The sequence below is a fragment of the Petaurus breviceps genome, unplaced genomic scaffold (genome assembly GCF_028583685.1).
Source record: "Petaurus breviceps papuanus isolate PSGF00001 unplaced genomic scaffold, PetGlider_PUasm1.0 91133, whole genome shotgun sequence".
Classification (NCBI taxonomy): Eukaryota; Metazoa; Chordata; class Mammalia; order Diprotodontia; family Petauridae; genus Petaurus; species Petaurus breviceps.
The window spans coordinates 56660085-56684014 of NW_027187419.1; the positions used below are offsets into that span (position 1 = coordinate 56660085).

Consider the following 23930-nt stretch of genomic DNA (forward strand, 5'->3'; position numbering starts at 1 on the left):
TTCCTTCCTTCCTTCCTTCCTTCCTTCCTTCCTTCCTTCCTTCCTTCTTTCCTTCCTTCCTTCCTTTCTTCCTGTTTGTAGAATTTTCCCATTTCTAAGGTACAAATGCTCACAGTGAAAATTTAGCAATCAGTTCTAGTGAGCCAGCATGAACCAACACACCACTGAATACAAAAGAGGGGTGGGGGAAAATCCTGGGTCATCTCCACCCATGCTGATGAATATCTGGTAACTGGCTCCAGATGACTCTGGAGGAGAAAGTGAGACCAGTGGCCTTACACAATCCTCCCTCCTCAAATCAAAGTCAACTGCAAGTCATGTCATCATTTCCTTGATGCTATGGTCTTCTTCAAAAATGAAGGACTAGGTGGCACAGTGACTAGAGCACTGTCCCTGGAGTCAGGAGGACCTGAGTTCAAATGTGGCCTCAGACACTTAACACAAAAACTAGCTGTGTGACCTTGGGCAAGTCACCTAACCCCAACTGCCCTCCAAAAAGCAAAAACAATAACAAAAAAACTAAGGACAAACACAACAATTATGATGGACCATGCCGACAGGGTGGCTAGTTCAACGAGAATAAATTAGGTGAGCTTGTGCCTGAGTCTCTGGATACCTTTTCCTCTTATGTGTTCTTTTCCTCTGTAGGTAATTGAGCATCCACCTTGAGATGGCCCTGTACAGGCGTGTGACTTCGAGACATATGTGAATGCAGCAGTGACAGTGTCCAGTGGAACAATAATGTCAGAATCTGCTGTGCCATTGGGAGCCGATAGCAGGGCATACATTTTATATTAGAGGAGCCATGCAGTGACGGGAAGATTGATCTAAACCCGGCTGTTTTGCCAGCAGCAATGCCGTTGGCACAGTCGAGGTGCAGGGTTAAATGTGAGCTCCTTACTGGGCACCCTGAGGAAACTGCTTTGTGTTCTAAGGATGTTTGAGTGTTGGTATTTGAGCACACTTTTCTTTTGGTCTGTTTTGGAGGGGGAAGGCAGGGCAATTGGGGTTAAGTGACTTGCCTAAGGTCACAAAGCTAGTCGGCGTTAAGTGTCTGATGCTGGATTTGAACCCAGGTCCTCCTGACTCCCGGGATGATGCTCTATTCACTGTGCCACCTAGCTGCCCCAAACAGATTTTAATAGTAGTTATAACTTATTATTAAACCCCATTTTAAGTCTGTCTTTTTCAAATGTAAGCTTGTGATTATACTATGTTTAGCATTCCTTCTGTGTGTAGGAATAAATGACCTGCCTCATGCCTGATATATATTATACATCAAATATTTTCTCCTTCCCCCATTTTGGGGAAAACTTACACGTGAGCTATCACTTAATTTATTATGAATAAAACCAACCCCAAGTAGTAATGTTATGGACCTGAACTGAAAAGTGTTAGAACAGGAAACTTAATCCATCTCATTAGAGGCAGTGTCTTCTAAGACTAACGTGGGTTCAAAACAAGGAGGGTAGACTGCCATACCCCAGTAGTAAACCAGCAGTGGTTTCTCAAGCTTAGATGATAAAGTAGATAAATCATAAACTGATTGTAAATGCCAACATGTCCAAGGACAGCCATTTTTAGAGATGAGGCAAAAATAGAAAATGAATATTTGTTAAGCTCCTACTATGTGCCAGGCACTGTGCTAAGTATTGATGATACTAATATGAAAAAAAAAAAAGACAGCCTTTACTCTCAAGAAGCTTGAAATCTAATGGGGATAGATAACAAACAAAAGAATCTGAAAAGCAAGGGGATTTGGGGGAGGTACTAGAAAAAGGAGAATAGTGAAGTCAGAAAAGGCCTAGGGCAGTGCAGCCAGATGAGAAATGAGGAGATAATGGAACTCAGCTACCACTTACCAGGGAGATTTGGGAGTTCAAGGCTCCACCCTCCCATTAGAGGGGCAGATGGTCATTGAAAATATGTCATTTTACAGATGAAGTAAAATCTATGAAGTTTAAAGGAATTTTCTAAAATCGCACAACAAAATAAGGAATCAAACACAACTCTTCTAATTTCATGTCTCTTTCAACCTCAGGGACCCTGACCATTTTTCATTGAAATTTGCTAATAATGATAAAATTACTCTAAATTCATTTCTGGTAATTGCCTTTAGATTTGTTTGTTTGTTTATTCATTCGTTCATTTGTCTACTAATTTGTTTGTTTACATGTTCATTCATTTATCTAATTATATGGGTTTTTTTCCATTTATACTTAGACATACCCCTGTAGATCTGTGTTCCCATAGATAGAAGCAATTCTGACTATGGTCTCCAGTTAAAAGTTCTCCATTGATTATTTTAATATCACTCTTATTTCTGTATGTGGCTTTTTCTTCCTCCACCACCAAGTAAACTGTGCCTTGTAACAAAGAAACAAAATTTGGGAGTTCAGGGGGAAGCAGTTTAGCAAAACCAACCAAAACATCAATGACATATGACAGTATATGCAGTGTTCCATACCCATAGTCTACCATCTTAGGAAAGAAGGGAAAGAAGTACATTTTCTACTCTTTCTCTGGGGATCAAACTTGGTCATAATTATTAACATAGTGAATACTTTCCCATGAATTGATTTTTCAGCATTAGCAATGCTGTTTGTCTGGCTCATTTTTTTTTTCATTAAATCCCAGCAGGCCTTGTGCCTGAACAGGTGAGCACAGAGGTACTAAAATTGGGACAGACATGTTCAGTGGTCATGCAGTGCCTGAAGCTCACAAGAGCAGCATATTTTTGGCCAGATTTTATTGCAAAATTCCATATAGCAGAAAAATTTAGAACAAGTATGTTGTTTGTTATTGTGGTTTTCATAGACTTCATGATTGAGGAAAATTTAGATACAATTGATAAAAATTATAGTAACATATGACCAGATGATCCTTAGTAAGAAAAAATGAATTTGTTTTTGAAATGTATTTTTGTAGTTAACTAGAGAGATCATTATCTTGTCTGATGTTCAGCTACTCACCCTAAAAGGGACAGCATAGAAAGAAACGAAATGGCAGTTTGATATTATAAGAGGCAAGTACTATGAGAAATGGGAAGTCAGTCTAGGTTTTTAGAGGAAAAACTCAAGTATTGTATTAGGATAATACCAGGAACATAAAGTGTATAGAGAGAAGAAACAATCAGAATCCAGTCAAGGACCTTAGATGAGAGGCTGGAGAAGATTAATAGTAAAATGACAAAATTCAGGATGCTTTGAGAATGTAGGGGAGTGTGCTTAGATCATTATTGTCACGTTAGGCAGCTTTACTATTGTGCCAAAACCTCGAATTCTCTATACTTGAGGGACAAAGTATTGAATTCAATTTACATATACTATTGAGTATCTACTATATTCCTTAATAATAGTAATTCTCATTATTATAATAACTTGGACATAATAACTCACAGCATCATACTCACATAGTGCCTTAAGATTTGCAAAACATATTATACATATCATCTCATTTGATCCTCAAAGCAAGTCTTTGAGGTGAGTGCTATTTTTATCCTTATTTTATAAGTGAGGAAAGTGAAGCTAGGAGAGAATAAGGTCTTGCCCAGGATCATGCAACTCAGTAAGCATTTGAACTTGTCTTTCTGGCCCATTCCATGTCCAACACTCTGTCAGGCCACAAAGGCCATACTGGAAACTATCCAAGGTGCTGTGCATAGAAAGAAAAAATGAAACACTCCCTGCCTTCAAGGCACTTCTATCCTACTAAAAGGCTATAAATACATAAAAGATAATTTGCAGAGGTAAAGAGCAGTCATCGAGGATGTGCATATTGAGCAGGTCACCACTATGTGGTGAGCCTCTTCATTTTGGTAGCAATAACCAAGTAGGAAGTCATAGTAATAACACATTTATATAGTTTTACAATTTGCCTCATAACAATCCCATAAGATAAAAACCTTCCCATGCTCCTCTTTTCCTGCTCTGAGATGGGGCTGGGGATAGTTCATGTAAAGAGTTGGCACTGATTTCCTGGTGAAGGGAGCTAAGGAAGACTATAGCTGCTTCAAGAGTTCCTGCTCCAATAGCAAAGAATGGTTTGTGGAAAAAACAGAGGCTGTGGTCATGGATCTGAGGTGTTAAAGAACGGGGCCAAAGAGAGAAGGTGGTAACTAGACTGGACGTAGGGGTTAATGTTGTTGTTGTCAAGTTATTTTTTCAGTTGTCTCTGACTCCCTGTGACCCCATTTGGGGATTTCTTCTCAGCGACAGCGACACCAGAGTGGTTGACCATTCCCTTCTTCAGTTCATTTTACAAATGAGGAACTGAGACAAACAAGGTTAAGTGTCTTGCCCAGGGTCACATAGTTAGGAAGTGTCTGAGGCCAGATCTGAACTCATGAAGATGAGTTTCCTGACTCCAGGTCCAGCTCTCTATCCACTGAGCCACCTATACTAGTATACAAATAATCTGAAGACAGAACAAAGAGAGTTGATCCAGGGGCAAATATGTGCTGGTAAACATTTAACAACCAGACCTCCAAATATATCCATCTATCCATATGTGTGCATGTATGTGTGTATGTATGTATGTATGTACCTGGTATGCTTTTAAGCTTAATCATCATTAGAGCCAACAGAACACTGTGCACAGTAACAATGATATTACATGATGATCAACTGTGAATCACTTAGGTATTCTTGGCAATACAATGATCTAAGACAATTCCAAAGGACTCATGATGGAAAAATGGTATCTACCTCCAGACAAAAAACAGATAGAATCTGAATACAGAATGAAGCATACTGTTTTTCACTTTATTTTTTTCAATTTTTTTTCTTTTGGTATGTTTCTTCTTTTATAACAAGAGTAATATGGAAATATCTTTTGCAAGACTGCACATGTATAAATTGCTAACCATGTTAGGAAGGGAGAAAGGAAGAGAGGGAAAAAATTTGGAACTCAATTTTTTTAAATGAATGTTAAAAATTGCCTTTACATATAGTTGGGGAAAATATTATAAACAAAAAAGTTTAATCGCTATTATTAACATCATCTCCCATCACTTTCTTGATCCTAGACAAACAACAGAATAAGATATTCTCATTTGTAGTGTTTGCCAGTTTGTGAGATGTAAGTGATCACCTTGGAAATTTAATAATCATCTCTTTTGAGTTCATCAAAGCTGGCTCCAGCACATTCCCTGCTAATAAAATGAGTTTATATAAATGCACTAAAAGCAGCTCTCTACTAAGTGGATCTCAATGATTCCTTAAGAAATGACTATACAAGGGGCGGCCAGGTGGCTCAGCAAGTAACAGCACCAGCTCCAGTGTTGGGATGACCTGGAGATCGAATCCTGGGCTCAGACACTCAGCACCACACACAGAAATAAGTGACCATGTAACCTTGAGCAAGTTACTTAACCCCAATTGCTTAAAATATAAAAAAAAGAAAGAAATGACTATACTTGTGAGGAAGTTGACTGTATAAAGTATTAATTTACTGTGAAGAGAACATGATTTGCTAAAGGACAATGTGGGTTTGATTCCCAGTCACTTCTTAGCTATGTGATTACCTAGGTTTGTGACCTTGTATGTACAGTACTTATAATAGTGCTTGTTAGTAAGAGTTAGCTGTCAGGAGTGGAAGCTACAACTAATTTGAGCAAGGTTAAAAGGTGGGGATGATTAAAGGGATAAGAACTTGAGTACCAATAATATGTGAACTTTCAAAAGCTCAGATTCTTGCTGTTATACAAGTATTGAACCCATTAATGATAGAAGCAGAAATTGCACCCAAGCATTCCAGGCTTCAGATCTTACTCTAGTCATGATGCCATGCTGCCTCTATGCCATTGACATAATATTTTATCAGTATGATAAATGAGAAAGAATGTTCAGAGTTGTTTCACATTGCATTTCTCTCATTAGCAGTAATCTGGAGTGATTTTTCTTATAGTTTTGGTAATAGTTATAGTAATAATTTGCAGTTCTTTGGTCAAATTAAAAATGCAGTTCGTTTCAGATATTTGTTTATTTCCTTTAACTATGACAGAATCATAGAATGGGAAATTTGGAAGGGACCTCAGCAACCACATAGTCCAACCTGTATATAATAGTACTCTTCTAGCCTTTGAGTGAAGACCTCTAGAAATGGGTGCAGAAAATCTATCAAGGTAGCTCATTCCATTTTGGGATAGTTTTAATTGTTAGGTTTGGTTTGGGATTTTTTGTTTGTTTTTTGATTTTTGATTTTTTTCTGACCTCAAGCCAAAGTTTGCCTCATAACTTCTATGCATTTGCTCCTGGTTTTGTTTTCTGGGGCCAAATGGAACAAGACTAACACCTGTTAAATATAACAGGCCTTTAAATGTGTGAAGATGGTTATCACATGCTTCCATCAAACCCAGGTATTACTTCTTGTTTTTAGTGAATTTGTTTTTGTTTGTTTTTGAGGCAGGGTCTCCTTATCTAGCCCAGAATGAAAATGGAGGGGCCATTCATCCCTCCTAGTAATAGCAAAAGATCTATCTAGACTGGTTTGCCCCTCCTGGAGTGTCCCTGTTCCCAAAGGTTCAATATACTGATGTCTGACTTAATGAGGTAGTGTGGACTCCTGATCTGCCTAGCCATCTGCATCTCTAATTCTCAAAAAATGAACCCTGAAGCTATAGCCTGGGGTAACAGAGATTAGATATATGCAACCACCCCTAGCCCTTGTTCTTATATATTTGTGTTGATTTCCTTTATATTTTGCATATAAAAATTCTACCACACCTTGTGCAAAAATTATTTCTTTCTTGATTGACAAATTCCTTTCTTATTCAAGTTGTATTTTTTTTATGAAAAAACATTTCATATAATCAAGTCCTATGAAATTTAGAGTTGGAAGAGATATTATAGGCCATCCAATATAACTCCTCCATTTTACATATGTGGAAAGTGAGGCCTAGAAATAGTCCATGATTAACCCAAGGTCATACAGTGGCATATCCAAGATTTGAACCCAAGTTACCTGACTACAAATGCAGCAAATTTTCAACTTGACCATGCGGTTTCACTTTTCAATTCCAAAAAATTATCTATATTTACCTTTTATAGTTTCCTGTATTGACTGTTTTTTTTTTAATATTCCCTTTGGTCATAATTGTGAAAGGTACTGCCTTTCATTTTTCTGCCTTATTTATAAAATGTGAACTTTCATATTTACATCGTGAATCCATTTGGAAAATCATCATATTATAAGATGCTCATTTAATCCTATTTTTTGCCAAACTGTTTTCCAATTTCTACAATAGTTCTTTTAAGGGGGCTTCATCCAAGTCCTTTATGTTTTAACTTAATGGAACACTGAGTTTCTAAGATTGATTCCTTCTAATATATGCCTTCCTGGTATATTCTGGTGTCCTTTTCAATTTTTTAACTGGTACCAAATAGTTTTGATGATTTCTGTTCCATAATATAGTTTGAGGTCTGCAAGCATTACATCCCCTTCATTCCTCTTTATTTTTTCACTGTTTTCATTAAAATTCTAGGCTTATTATTCTTCCAAATGAATTATGCTATAATTTTCTCTAGCTCTCTAAAAGTAATCCCTTGGTAGTTTGATTGTTATAACACTAAATCTATACATTAATTTAGGTAGTGTCATAATTTTTATTATATTGGCACAGCATAACCATGAACAAATAAATATTCCTTCTGTTATTTAAGTCTAACTTTATTTCTCTAAAGAGTGTTTGCTTTCTCCTTCTGAGGCAATAATAGCTTAGCATCCCTCCTCCCCACACACATACATCAATCCTTCCCTTCCACTAGTTTTATCCTTCTTTCCCAAAGCTCCATAAGCTTGAATACATACTGGAGAAAATATGTTTCCTACTCTGCTCATATATAGGCCTTTTTTTAGATAACCAGAAAAATGAGAACGTTGATTTCATTGCCTAGTCTTTTCTTGAAAGGGTATCTATTTACTTTTCCTTCTCAGATTGGTGGGGTTTTCAAGTCAAGAGCTTGTCTCATCATTGGTTCCTTTTTTTTAAGAACTCAAATGACTTCTTTTGTTTAAGGCTCATCATTTTTCAGTTGGGACTAGGCTCAACTTTGTAAGTTATATTATCTTCATCTTTGCTTTTTTGGAATACTCAGTTTTGATCCTATTTTGATTTTTTATGGGTTCAGAATCATCTTGGCCTATTCAAAATCTATGCTTCATAGATGAAGGAAAGACTTTCTGCTGACTACTTATAATATTTGTTGTTTATATTGGAAATTTGAAATTTAACCATTACAAGCCTTGGAATGTCAAGTCTGTTTTGTTGCTTTTTTTCTCTGTTAATGAAATATAGAATCAGTCGATTAATATTTTATTGCCAGTGTTTGAAACTTCTGGGAAGTTTCCTATATTGTTTCTTGCAGTGTGATATTCAGACTTTTTCATTTATCATGTTAATAGATTTGAAATTCCCTCTAATATTGAAATGTAGTTTACTGGATTGAAAGCTAATCTCAGAATCCAGAAGACCTCTAACCCATACTGAATGTGAGACCCTGGACAAGTCAATTAACCTTGTACCTGAGGTGACTCCTTAAAACTATAAATTGATATATATTAATTGTACACAATAAAATAGACAAGTGCTCCTCCCTAGTCCACCTCTATTCTTTTGTAAAAATAGTTAAAGATCAATTATATATACCTCACAAAGACAGCAGAGATATAGATAAAGGAGTTAAAAAGTAATCTTTATGCTAAGGGAAAAATATACAAATGAAAAAACATCTATCACACTTTATTCATTTTTATACTGAATATGACAGAGAATACTTGCCTAATTATATGTGATTTATGACTGTTACCACTCATACTCTTGGGAGGAATTTCCTGCGTGAGAGTATAGCATTTGGTTCCATAACAATTGGCAAATATCTTGTAATCTCCCTTTGCTACAAATGATATAATTATAAGCTTTCAGTATAAACCATGTGGGAGAGAAAGAATGTTTATCTGCAGATTTAAGGAAGAAAGGTGAAAGGGAAATGTTTTCCAAACTTCAGATTTACAGACCCCAATAGGCACCACTGTAAATGTAACAAAGCTTAAGAAACTGGAAATACACGTCTACCCATGGGTACATAAAAATGAAGAATGGGACCGCCAAACTCCTTAGCCAACTTCTTTTCTCCTCTTGTGGCTGCTGCTGACAGAGGTAAGCTCAAGCTTCCACAGGCTCTTCTCCTTGCCCTAATAACAAATCAAAACCTCTTGTATTTACTTGACATTAATTGGTTAGAAATTGCTTTGTTGGGGCTCTTCAGCTTCATACATTCTCAGCTATTTTCTGCATACAGTAAACACTTCTGTGTTTCAACATGCATCTGTTTCCAATTATCTTCTTTTTTTATAGGAGAAATCCCTAACTTCACTGGAAGAAGGCTGGACTGGGTAACTTAATCATCGTGGCCTCTATACTTCACACTTTATTTCTCACTGGGGCACAAACGGCTCCCTCAATCCCTTTCATTTTTGTGCTCCCTTGTGTTACAATTACAATTTCCTCTCTACACATAGCCTGCTAACTCAACACAATAAGAAACTGGCAACTTGAGTCATGTCTGGCCAGAACTTTCATTTCCCTGTTAGAGTTTGAACAACAAAAAAGAAGTACTATCACACCTGATCAAAAAGATAGAGGAAAGAGTCATCTCAGTGGTGTTAAAAGAAAATTGTGTTGTATTAGCGGAAAATCATAGGAAATCATCCACTTAAGACTGCCATTCAAAAGGGAATTCTCCTTAAATGGATGATAGGCTTGTCCTAAGTAATGAACTTTTCACTGTCTCTGGAAAGTTAGGTCCTAGTCAATCTTGGCAGGTTTTGAATGTATAGAATCCTACAATGTTTCAATTCAATCAAAATTCTCCAAAGAGATACAGCAACATTCTGGGAACAAAAACATGAAAGTATATGTCCTTTAAAATAATAAAATAAATGATATTAAATTTGTTGTAGCAAGTATCACAGATCTATAACTAGAATGTCTTTCAACTTGGACAGAAACAATTGTAAAGTGTGGATACCAATGCAAAAATGGTCCAATTTCTGGTGCAGTCATGATAGGAGAAGAAGTAGTCATTGCCAAAAGATACAAAATGCACACCTGTGATTATGAATGGGGAAGGCAATCCCTTGGAAGAGGCATTGTGGAGAATGTACTCTGGGAGTGAGTTTAGGGAGGGAGTCTGACAGGAATGGGCTAGTAAATGTTTAACAAGCAGCTCTCTAAAAAGAAAAAAAGAAAGAAAATATATGTACAACAAAATTTTTAAGTTTAATCTGCATTATTGACATTTCTTCACCACTTTATTAAGTCTAGAATTCAACAAAACAATAAATCAAGCCCAAATTTATAGTGATTGCCAATTACCAAGGTGCAAATTCTCAAACTGAAAAATTTAACTTTTGACTCTCCAGAAATACTACAAGCTGGCTCCACCTGGCACACCCCTGGAATTGAGTGATGCAAATACGTAAAGAACCACAACGTATAACTTCCAAGGATATGAGGATCTGTGCTACAAAGAAGCGGAAACATGCCCCGTGGATTTTAGCACTCTGGAACAAAGCTTTAGCTGTCCACCTAGTTACATCTGTGATGTAACATCCTAGAGCTAGAAGAGATCTAGAGTAAATTACCTCCTCGATGAGAACTTTTCATTGGACAAGTAAGGCATTATCATCCTCATTTAACATATAGACATCTGAAGTCCAGAGAGTTCAATGAGTCTGCCAAGGAGTCATTTGATAATTAGGAGAATAGAGATTAACATTGTCTCTTGGAGCAGTATTCTTTTCATTGTGGCATGTTCTTATTACATTCTGTCATGAAGTTGTCACCATGTAGTGGCTCCAGCTGAGATTCAGCCTATGCCCCAGAGAAATCTTTCTGCTTATAGAAGCAGAAATAAACTCTCTGTAGCATTGTTAATTATTTCATTTGTCACAACCCCCAGGAAGGTATCCATTCAGAGTAAAAAGAAATGAATATACTTGGCTATTTTTTTTTAAAGCAGTGGCTCTGGACCTCTGGGCCAAGGCTCCCTAAGGGGCATGGAGGAGAGAAAGCTGGTACAAGAGGTACTCCAATCCATATACTCACCAAACATTGCCACTAGGAGCTTTATTTAGCCCTGATGAAATATGCAGTGTGACTCAGTATAATAAATAAGCCAACAAACCTTTTTGCAGAATGAATAAATACACCCTGCATGTAAGGCATTACTACTTCCAAATTCTCTTGTGATTTATAAAATATAGGGTTTTTTCCCCTTAAATTGGAGAATTGTAAAGGTCTGAACCTTTTATTTCACATATGTGGGGAACTCTCAGCAAAAATAATTCTACCAAGGTCGGTCAACAACTATTTTCAGTCAACAATAACCATTTAAAAAGTATTTCCATGTTATTTGCCAGGCACTGCCCTAACTACTAGGGATAAAAAAAGAAAGGATAAATACTCTTCCTGCCCTGAAGGAGAAAGCATGCAAATAAATGTGTGCATATGTGTGTATGTATGTATATACACATACATACATGTATATATGTCTGACACATAGTAGGTGGTTAATATATGCCTACTCCCTTACCCTTTCTATATAGTACAGTTATCCTGTCCACATTGCAACTTTGCCCATTGTGGTTTTGATATATCTTAGGTTGGCATAAGAAATCGAATAAAAATTTGGAGGGAATTTTGCAGAAGCCATAGATAATACACAAAGGCCAACAGATGATAGAGGAAAAAAAATGAGAAACTCAGAAATGCATAAAATATATGTATGTATTGCATAATATCAACTTATTTTCTCTTTTAATACCATAATAATTGAAACTTCTTCTCTGCTACAAAGGAAAGGCAAAAAATTTTACATATATTTTCCAGGTAGCAAAGCACCATGCCCCTAATCCCAATGATATGGAAGGGATAACTTTATATATGCTCTATATAGTATACTATTTATACTATATGATGTATATACTATGTAATCTATGTATATATATACACACTATATATTATATTTTGTTATATTACATCTAGTGGAAATGGGAGGTAATCTCATCAGAAGGGAGATTTTGGCTGAGTTTTGAAGGAAGATAGGGTAGATAGGGACAGGAACAGACAACTGAGTAAGCATTTATTAATCATTTATTATGTCTCTGGCACTGTGCTAAGCACTTGACAAAAATGTTCACAGAGAAGAGGCAGAAGTGAGGAGAAACTACATTCCATAGGCTGAGGGACAGCCTATGAACAGTCATGACTGGATCAAAAGATCTGAGAATACTTCGCCTAGAGATGATCATTAAATCTGTGGAAACTGGTGAAACCACTAAACTAAAGAGCATAGGTGGAAAACTCTGGGAGAACACCTACAGTTATTAGGAATAATCTAGAGTAACAATCTAGCAAAGGACAATGGGGAGCTTTCACACACGTAGGAGGATGAAGAGAGAGCAGTGTTGCAAAAACATAGAGAGTAGAGAATATCAAGGAAAAGAGGGTGATCAGCAATGACAAAGGAGACAAGGAGGTAAGATGAGCATCGAGAAAAGCTCATTATAGTTGGTAATTAAGAGATTATCAGTAATTTTGAAAAAAAAAACTATTTCAGTTGAATGATGAGGTTGGAAATAAGATTGTCCAGAACATTTAAAAGAGGGTGAGAGAAGATCTGGAGGAACTGATTATAAATGGCTTTCTCAAGGAATTGAGTCACAAAACAGAGTAAAGATTTAGGAAAATAGGGAGTGGAAATGGTCACATTTAGTAAAAATATTTTCTTTTTATTTTTTAAGGATAGTGGGGATTTGGGCTTATTTGTAGGCAACAAAGAAGCAGTCAACAGATGGGGAGAGGTTAGTGAGAGAGTGGGGATGACAGGACAATCTGTTAGAAAAGACAGGACAAGAAGGGATCAGGGATGTATTGTGTTGGCAAGGATAAGGTATAATTCTTCCTGTGAGAAAAGGGGGGAGGGAGGAGAAAGTAGGGGAAGACATCTGAGAGAAGTGAGACAAGTAAGAAGGGAGATCATTGTAAAAAGTCTCATTTTTCTTCTAATGAAGTATAAGAGTCAAGATTCTCACCTGAAAGTAAGGGTGGGGGGTAAGGAATGCCCAGAGAGACTAGAGGAGGAATCAAAAATTTGTGTAACCACTGTGATAGTTAGGATAGTGAATTGATTAGGGAGGTGAAAAAGGATTGCCTTGCTACTGTGGCAGTTCAGTTGAGAGTGTAATGTCCCATAAGTCTTGGTGCAGTTTAAAACTTTGACATCTTTTTTTTTTTTTTAAGCAATTGGGGCTAAGTAACTCGCTCAAGGTTACACCGGCCAGTGATTTCTGGGTGTGGTGCTGAGTATCTGGGCCCGGGATTCAATCCAGGTCAATCCCAAACACTGGAGCCGGTGCTCTTACTTGCTGTGCTACCTGGCCGCCCCAAAACTTTAACATCTTAAAAGAGAATATAGACTCCTCAAGGGCAGACTATTTTTTTCTTGGAATGCAAGTAACTTGTATGTTCTAATAAGTGAAGGAGGGGAAGGTTTATGTAATTCCAGTGTGAAAATTCCCTCTAATAATGAAGATCACTGACTGTTCTACAATATATAATCTTACAGAGTTGCAAGGAGCACTGAGAGTTCAAGATCCTTGCCCAGGGTCTTAAATCAGTTAGTGTTAGAGATAGGACTTGAACCAAGTACTTATAAATCCAAGATTAGCTCTCCAGAATTAAAGTGATCACCATGTAGTTTCTTAGTTAATGAATATACTTAGAGTATAACTATTAACATTTTGATGTCTGTACAAGATATTGACAAAAAAATCAAATAGTTTTGGAACCATATTTTAATTGCTAATAAATGGCCATTGGTTATTGCAAGAGCTTGCAAAGAATGTAAATAATAAAGCAAGTTTTGTTTCAAGAACAATAAATGGATATTTCTCAGAAATTGCATCAATCCACAGTAGGAAAATGCTACCTTCCTTCCTAGGATGACCCTGAATTCTGAAGATACATCTACATAAACCCTTAAAATCATTTTGAAAATAAAGAATGACTGAGTCAGCAACTGATTATCATTAGGAAAACCAAATTTTATGTCCACCAAATTCATTAGAATGGATTGTAAGGCAGACAATCTTTTCTGATCATTTATTTTCCTTTTCTCTTTGATTTAGGCTCCTGGACATCTGCTTAACCAGTGGCTAAACTTGATTGACATGTGTGCCTAACACCCTGAGGGAAGATCTTTGGAAAAAGCAATGGATGACTCTGTGAATACATCAATTACCTGATACTCATCAGACTGTTTACTCAGGCTTGACAACCCAAAGGTATGATTCCAGCATATGGATGGGTCCACCCCCTTAAAGAAAATTATTTCCCTAGAAAATATTTTTGCTTCTGCAGACCTGTGATAAAAAGCAAGTGGCTATATGTAGATTTACCCTTAGTGTTAGTGTGATATTTCAGGATTCTTTTTCCCCAATATCAAGAACACCAAAAGAAAAGGAACAGGGCACATTTGATTTCCTTTTTATCACAGGTAAGGAGATGGGAGACATGCAGCATGAATGAATGATCAAAATACTACTTTAAGTGGGTGCCTAGAATTGAGCACAGTATTCCAAGTGTAGTCTGAACATTATAGAATATAGGGAGACTATTACTTGTTTTCAACCTAGGATACACACACACAGATACATATGTACACACATGTATAGGTGTGTAGGTTTATTTGTATATGTGTGTATGGTATTCATATCACAAGATGATATCACATTTTTTAGCAGGTACACCAAGTTTTGGGATCAAGTGAAGTCTATAATCAATTCAAATATCTATATCATTGTAATATGGTTTGCTATCAAGTCAGATTCTCCATGACTTGTTTAATTCCTTTTAGAATTATGCTACACAAAAAACTTTTAAGTTTATCCCTGATAAATCTGACCTTGTAGATTTCCTCTTGCCATTTTCAATGTGCCATTTTATCTGGTTGAGAAATTTTAAAATCTTGATTCAATTATTTACAACATTGGCTATCTCATTCAGCTTTGTCACATCCCCACTGCCTGAAATTTCTTGCCCCTTACCTTTGCCTCTTAGTTCAAATCCCAATTTCGGCAGGACTTTCCTGCTTTTCAAACACTAATACTTTCCCTTCTCAAATTGCTTTCCATTTGCTGTGTATACACTTTGTATGTACCTAGTCATTTAAGTGTTGCCTTTCCCATTAGAATATAAAATCCTTGAAGACAGGGACTGTCTTTTTGCCTTTTTTTGTATCCCCAGAACTTAGTTCAGTGTCTGACATGTAATAAGCCTTCTCCTATTAGAAAATGCTTGTTGGACTACACTGATGATTTGTGTTCATTCCTCAGACCTTGTTTTGGATCTATTTTGATTTCACAGACAGAAAGTGAATTGATGAGGATGCCGGCAATGTTTATGAATGTTATTGTGGCTTTGTTAAGCTTTGTCTTCTCCGGAACAGAAACTGTGAAGGGCTCGAGGTGAACTAGACACTGTGAGCTTCAATATGGAACAGGAACTGCACAAGGAGCTGAGAGCTGTCTGCCTTTGAACTCAGGTGACAGTTGGGTAGATTTGGGCAGGGGCTGGGACCATGGAAGCTGAGAGCCTGCCTCCAGTCAAGAAGAAAGACTTCTCCTTGGGTATTTAATGCAAACTGAGAAGATCATGATTTACTGTGGCCTAGGAGTGGAGAACTTTGACCTTTACATTTAGATGATTGAGTTAAGGACTTCTTCAATTAAGAAGAAAGAAGACTTTTTATTGTAGAGATTAAGACAATGTGACCTAGAGGTGGAGAACCTTGACCTTTGTATTTTGTGTCCCTTAAGGAAGCAAGCCTCCTTCAAGATGATTGAATTAAGGACTTACCAAATGATTGAGTTACTAAATGATTGTACTTTGTTTAAAACTATGTGGCCACTTTGGTGAAAACTATGTGGCCATTTTAGTGATGTTTGTTATGTCATAACATTGTGAATACTGTAACTTTGATTTCTGTGAATGTTTTACCTTAATTTACTGCTGAATAAATAGAGAGTTCACTAAAAAAAAATGCTTGTTAACTGACTATGTGAATAAAGATTGCAGGATTAACCAGAGAGTTCTAAAATACAGCACTAGAGAATTAGCCAGAGCTAAGGACTTATGGTATGAGTACTACATGAAGAAATTAAGTGTTGACTTAAATTTTACAAGGCTATAAATGGCAATGTGCTATCTTTTCTGGTAGCACCTTTTGTTCGGGGGGTAGCTAGGTTACAATATGAAAGCTCTCACCAAATGAATGACGGAAAGACAAGAGGAAAAAGGTAGAGGAAAGGCATGTTGAGGATGCCCAAGTTAAAGAGCCCTTATCCTACAGCACAATTTTACCTAGAACTACTGTTCTCTTCCAGAACCCCCTAAACTATTTGCTTTTCTAAGAGAGTCTGGGTATAGAACAGGGAAGAAAAATAGACTCTCAACAATTCTTTAAGTTAGGGCTACTTTATTTGTTGGTCACAATAATGTCAAATGCCACCTAATTAAAAGTTTTATTTAAGAATAATTCTGTGTTTTAGGTATTATAATATCAATTGAATAAGCTAAAGAGGAGGTTATTTATTTTAAAAAAAACACTACATCATGGTTTCATGGTAGTTTACATATAACAAAACTATATAACAAAATATATGAAGAGATGGGACCATTCAATGTATTTGTTAGTTGTGTAGTGTAGTAGAAAGTGCTTTGAACTTAGTAAAATGTTCAGATTTTGCTCTAGCACTTACTGTCATAATATGTTAGAATTGCAAGGGAACTCAGAAGGCAACCAGTCCAAACTAAATCTGAATAGAAAACAATTTTTACAAGATTTAGTCTCCACTTGAAACTCCTTAATGACTGAGAGAGAGCCCATTCCACTCTCAGACAACCATAACATTTAGAAAGCTTTGCTTAGTATGAGTCTAAATCTCTATCAGTAATTTCTACCCATTGCTATAGTTTATGACTTTTGAACCAAGTAAAACAAACTTAATTCCTCTTCCATATAAAAGCCCTTCAAGTATTTGAAGAGATCTAGCATGTTCCTCCCCTGAGTTTCCTCTTCTCCAAGTTGAAGATCTTCATTTCCTTCAAACAGCCCTCAAATGTCAAATGAGCCCTCAATTGAACTTGAGACCCTTCACCATCCAAATATTCCTTCTGTAGGATATTCCTCCAGCTCTTCAATACATTATGGATTTGTAATTTCTTTATTATGAATACCCTCTCCCTGGTTGCATATTAGAATCACTCTCCAATTTAAGAAATGGTCTTCAAGAGTTGCAATGGCCAAAAATAAAACAAAACAAAACCCACCCTATAATGAACCTCCAAACTCAGCTAGGTTCATCACTGTCTCATCAATCAATCACTCAACAAACACTTATTTTTTTAAATTTTTTTTTAAACAATTGGGGTTAAGTAACTTGCTCAAGGTTACAGACCAGTTATTTCTGGGTGTGGTGCTAGGTATCTGAGTCCAGATTCGATCCCAGGTCATCCCGACTCTGGGGCCAGTGCTCTTACTCACTTGCCACCCGGTCGCAGCCCCTTTTGCTTTTTGGAGGGTGATTGGGGTTAAGTGACTTGCCCAAGGTCACAAGGCTATCAACACACACACTTCTTAAATGTTTACTATGTGCCAGGCACTGTGCTAACTAAGCCCTAGTGACATAAAGAGAAAAAAACAAAAACAGGTGCTTGCATTCTAATGGAATACCCAAGAATTCAATATCCTTCCTAAAATGTGGCAGCCCAGAACTGAACATAAGATTCCCTATATGGCAGCTAGGTGGTGAAGTGAATAGGGCAATGGCCCTGGAGTCAGGAGCAGCTAAGTTCAAATTCAGCCTCAAACACTCAACACTTACTAGCCATTTGGCCTTGGGCAAGTTGCTTAACCTTAATCGCCCTGCCTTCCCTCCTCCAAAAAGCAAAAAAAAAAAAAAAAAGATTGCCCACATGGTCAAATGAACACATCAGGGTACAATAGCATTAATTCTAGGTACTTTGTATCTCACTATATAAACTAAGACCATATTAGCTCTTCTAGCTGTCATGCTAAGGCATATTGAAAGTGGTCTGAGAGTGAGGAAAATCTGGGTTCAAGTACTGCTTCTTACATACAGTGTTGGACTTGGAATCGGGAAGACCTGAGTTCAAAACCAGCCTTAGAAAATAGACAATGTGTGGCCCTAAGCAAGTTACTTAACATCTGTTTGCCTCAATTTCCTCATCTGTAAAATGGAGATAATAATATCACCTACTTTGCAGGGTTGTGAGGATCAAATAAGATAATGTTGTTAAAATTAGTATAGTGCCTGGGACTTAGTAGGTATGATATAAATGCTTAATCTTTCCTTCCCTCCCTTCTATGTCATGGAAAGCATTCTATCTCTGTAAACTGAAGTTCAGGTAATGACCTATATTGATGGAGAGTGTTTCCTCATTAGGAGTTCCCTGATGAAATAACAGAAACAACCAATGAAATAACAGGGCCAGCCTCCCCCCAAAAAACTTTGTCCTTGATACCTGTCCCCTCCAAAATCTGCATTTTATGTAACTGTTTATCTAAACATCTTTCTTTCACTTATGCTAGATCAAATGTTTTAATAGTATAGGTCCAAGGAAAGATCCCAGGGGCTCTTCAGTAGAGACCTCCCTCTAAACTGGCAAGAAGCCATCAATGACTGCTCTTTGGGTCCAGCTATTCAACCTAGTTTTGAATCTGCCTCACTGTACTTTAACTTAGCTCATTTCTCCTTGTCTTACCCAAAATGATAGTGTGAACAAATTTGTCAACTTCTTTGAAGAACCCTAGGCATGTACTGTATGTCTACAGAATTCCTCTGATCTAACAGCCTAGTAATATTGTTCAAAAAGGAAATTAGGTTATTCTGTCAAGACCTTCAGCAAGGCAAGACTTACTGAAGTTATATTTTAATGATCACTCATAACTTTATAAATTCTCTCCAAACATTCTTTTAGCAGTATGATTCAATTTGTTTCTTTCTCCTCTCCACTCATAGATGCTATCCTAGTTTAGTTCTTCATCACTACACCTGGATAAGTGTAATTGCCTCCACAGGGTCTCCCTGCTTCTATTCTTTCCCCTCTTCAATCCATCCTTGAACTCAAAATGCAATCTCTTGTTTCTGTGCCCAAGCCATTCCTCATACCAGGGAGGCACCCTCTTTTATATCTCTGCCTTTCAGAATTCTGTCAAGGCTCAGCACAGATGCCACCTCTCATGAAAAACCTTTCTTATTCCCTCATTTATTATAGGTCCCTCTTCTCAATTTTCTTTGTACTGTTTTTGTTTGTGTGCTCTTTCTCCCTCTTTAGTAACATGTAAGCTCCTCGAGAGCAGGGACTATTTCATTTTTGTCTTTGTAATATTTTTTTCTTGGTATTCCCACCCAGACAGTGCCCTCTACATTCTAAGCACTTGACAAATGTTTATTGAACTGTGTTGTATTGCATTGAATTTAATTTCATTGAATCGAAGTTTTTCTTGGAGACTCACAGCATTTCACAAAAGAGGCAGACCAACCAGTGACACTAAAATCAATTGGCAGGTATGTTAGTCCCATTTTAGCCAACACAAGGGAAGGCATAATGTCAAAAGACACCTAAGAATGGGAGAGGGCAAACAAGGAAATACCTGGCAGGGAGGGTGGGGCAGAGACAATTAAGGATACGATTCAGAAACCTTAGACACCATCATTTTCAGGCTTTAGAAGGAGAAAGAAGGGAATCACAATGGACCAGCAAGAGGCTGCCTGGAGATTTAGAGCATTGATTTTATATCAAGATCTATCAAAGCTCCTGGTCCTTTGTAAGAGACCCATGGATCCTTCATCCATCCTCTATCAGGACAATTCAGCATTGTAATGAATGACCACTTATTTGGGATATTGCAAAGGGGATTCCTGCTCAGATACAGAATATTAGGGATAATCATACTTTCCTTACTAAGATACTTTTTTTTTTCAGAAAAATGCTTTGCAAATCTTATGTCTGCATTCTTTTTATATTCATCATTGGGGGAAAAAAACAGATGCTAAACTTCTGTAATGCTGTACAGCCTTTATTTGAAAACCATAAGGGTTAAAATGATTGCATGACAGCTCATAAGCCTTCCTGGTGATTTAATCTTATTATATTTCAAGCTTCTTAGGTGGATCTGAAATAAATAGAACATTCATTTCTGCTCTTCGTTGAAAACCGCAGAGCCAATCACTCACTTAATGGTTGTTCTAAAGAGATAATCCAAGATGTACCACATTCTCTTGGAACTAATCTGAGAGTTTTCTAGGAAATTGTCCTGGAAAATATGACAACACCGGAACACTTAAGTCTAAAAATTCTAACTTTAAGATGTTTTCCTGCAATAACCGAAATCCTAATCCCACACAAATATTTTAAAAAGGATCCTTCTTTAAATAGTTACCTTTGTCCCATAAATCATCAGAGATGCTCCTATACACAATTTTCTTATAAAAGACACTATTATCTTCAATGACTTTTATAGTAACAATATGATAAAGTGGGGAAAGCACTAGGTCTAGAGTCAGGGGACCTGGGTTCAAATTTGACTCTGACACTCACTACCTTTGTATGTCATCCAATGATGTCCTTTACTTCTCTGGGCCTGTTTCCTCATCTGTATGAGAGTATTGAGCTAAATAGTCTCAAAGGTCTCTTCTAGTTCTATCTATGATTCTGTATTTGAAAAGGGTTGTGGTAGAGAGTGATTCAATGTATGGGGAAGGGTGTAATAGAGTGTGCAAAACAAGAAAATAAGGGAGAACAGTAATATGAATGAAAATCATTGAGTGAATCCCACACCAAATTACTTACTTGTTTATTTTGGAGAGTGTAAGTTCTTTGAAAGAAGGACTTTTTCATTATTTGTCTTTATTTACATATAATGGTATATAATTATTTATAATTGTTTTATTATTTGTCTTTAATCCCTAATGCCTAACATAGAGGCACATAAAAGGTACCCAATAAATGTTTCTTGATTTATTGATTGATTGTTTGTTTGTTTTTTGTCCATGAGTTTTAAGCCTTGGTTTGAGGAACTTTGCGGGAACATTAGTCAGTCAACAAGTATTTATCAAGCACTTATTATGTGCCAGTCACTGTATTGGCATACATTTGGCATAACAAGGAAAGGCAAAGATAATCCTTGGTATCAATGAGGTCACATTCAAAAGGAAAAGACATTTAAACAACTATGTGCATATCAAACAATAGAGAGTAAATGGGAGGTAATCTCAGAGCATATTGAGAAGGACTAGGAAAGGCCTCTTATAGAAGGTAGGATTTGGGTCAAAACCTGAAGGAAGTCAGGAGGTAGAGACAAAAAAAAGAGGAGACTCCAGGTGTGTGGGAAAACTAGCAGAAAGACATTGAGTCAGGAGATGTCATATTGTCTGCAAGAACAGAAAAAAATATACTGTTTTACATCACAGAGTCCTAGAGAAGAATTAGGTTGAAGAAATCTGGAAAGATAGGAAGGAGTCAGATTGTAAAGGGCTTCAGAAACCAAAAAGAGAATTTTATATTTGATCATAAATATAACAGGAAGCCATTGGAGTACTAAGTAAATCCAGAGTATTATACCTTACCTACTTATTAGACCTGGAGGAATTATGTCCCAATGCCCTCCAATATGAAAATGTCAGTTGGGGGCAACAGATTGATCAGATAAGCTGATCAGGCTCTGTATATCTAAATGATGCATTTCTGAACCTGATGCTTTGTATGTAAGGAAAAGAACACCCAGAGGCAATACAAACCAACCTAGAATTTAAGATATGAGTGAAATCAGTTGTAATAACATTGCTACCAGTGAATATCTCTAAAGATGGGTTCAAGAAAAAAAAATCTCTTCTTTGAGTCTCAATTTCCCCATTTGTATAATTGGAATAATAAAATTTATATGGAATACCTTGCAAAGTTATTGTCAGTAAAATATTTTTAAACTACAAATTTGAGGTAGTATTATTTTCTACTAGTCAGGTCAATAAGTGTTTATTTAGTGCATACTGTGTGCCATGCCATGTGTTAAGTCCTTAGAATACATATGCAAGAGAGTCCCTGCCTTCACTGAGCTTACATTCTACTGGGAGAAACAGCACTTATAGAAGGAACCTGAAAAGGGATGGGGAGGAAAAGGGCATTGTAAGAATAGAAAAAAAAAAGGAGTTTGAAGAGTGCTGCCAAAAGAAGAATGAAGACTTCATTTATCTACTAAAGAAAGAATATGAAGAGAAAATTGATAGTGTGAGAATAAGTCACTAATGCAAAATTCCATGAGCAGAGCAGAAATTATCAAGAAAACTCCTTAAAACATTTATAATACTAATGGAAAATATATCAGTCTATGTTATTGCCACCATTATTTCACATTTTCAAGAGACTGAGCATTTAGATAAAATATCCCAGAAGGCAATCCTATGGATCATTTAGTGGTCTACTTTTATACCCAGTAAAACTTCAACTTAAGTGTGCAAAATGACTCTTCAGATAGCTAATTTAAATAATTTACATCTACAAATGTTTCATTTGAGGCAATTAATGATTTTTATCTGACTCACTATTAATTACCTTTGCAAATACAATCATCTAACCATGAAAATAAGCTCTAGTCCACCTAACAAGGCACTAAAAACGGTCAAGGAAGATTCAGGATAAATTTCCGGGTCTACTGGAAACTAGGCAATAGAGATATTACTCACTCATTCAACAAATATTTGGTAAGCGTATTCTAGGTGCAAAGCATTATGTTACATGGTAAGAGTTGAGGGAGAGATAGTGACTTTCTATGATGTATAAGAATTGGTCCCAATAGAGATGATTGGAGTTTTCAGTCTATACAGACAGATAAGACATGAATGTAAGTAACTATGGTATTGGATAATATAAGATAAATGCAGATAAATGGCATTTCAAAAACTGGTATTGGAATGCAAGAAGAGGAAAATATGTTTTCTGGCTGAATGATCCGGAAAGTTTGGTGGAAGTGATAGGATTTGGATTGTGGCTTGAAGCAAAGAACAGAGTTAAAAGGCTGATATGAAATTTCATCCCTGTTATCACTTCTTTCTACCTTCCCTTTGTTTGAGTTCCATATCCTTTGTTGTAGCAATACAATTATCCAAGGCAATTCCAAAGGACTCATGATGAAAAATGCTATCTTCCTCCAGAGAAAGAACTGATTGGGTCTGAATGCAGATCAAAACATATTATTTGTCACTTTATTTTTTTTCATGTTTTTTTTTAAATCTATGTTTTCTTTTACAACATGACTAATATGGAAATGTGTTTTGCTTGACCATATATGTATAACCTATATCCAATTGCTTATCATCTCAGGAATGGAAGAAGGTAAGGGAGGGAGAGAATGAACTCAAAACTTTTTTTTAAAGCAATTGGGGTTAAGTAACTTGCTCAAGGTTACACAACCAGTTATTTTGTGTGGGTGTTATGTATCTGAGGCAGGAACTGATTCCAGGTCTTCCAACTCCGGAACTGGCACTGTTACTCACTGCCCCACCTGGCCGCCCTGGAACTCAAAATTTTTAACAATGAATGTTAACAATTATTTTTATATGTGACTGGGAAAATACAAAATATTATTTTAAAAAATGAAGAACCCTGGATTTAAAGTCAAAAGAATAGGGCTTGAATCCTGATTTTAGTAACTTTAAGTAACATCTAGGTTAGTAACTAGTAACATCATCTTTAGTAGCATTAGTAACATCATCTCACCTCTCCAGGCCTCAGCTTTATCAGTTATAAAAAAAAAAAGAATTGAGACAGATACTTTGTCACCTTCCTT

At 36.6% G+C, this 23930-nt stretch overlaps 1 pseudogene; it reads left to right on the top strand.

Moving 5' to 3' along the window:
* The first annotated feature begins 9096 nt into the window (after nucleotides 1-9096).
* LOC138155132 (OCIA domain-containing protein 1-like) overlaps nucleotides 9097-23930 on the top strand; it is a 37526-nt pseudogene continuing 22692 nt past the window's right edge.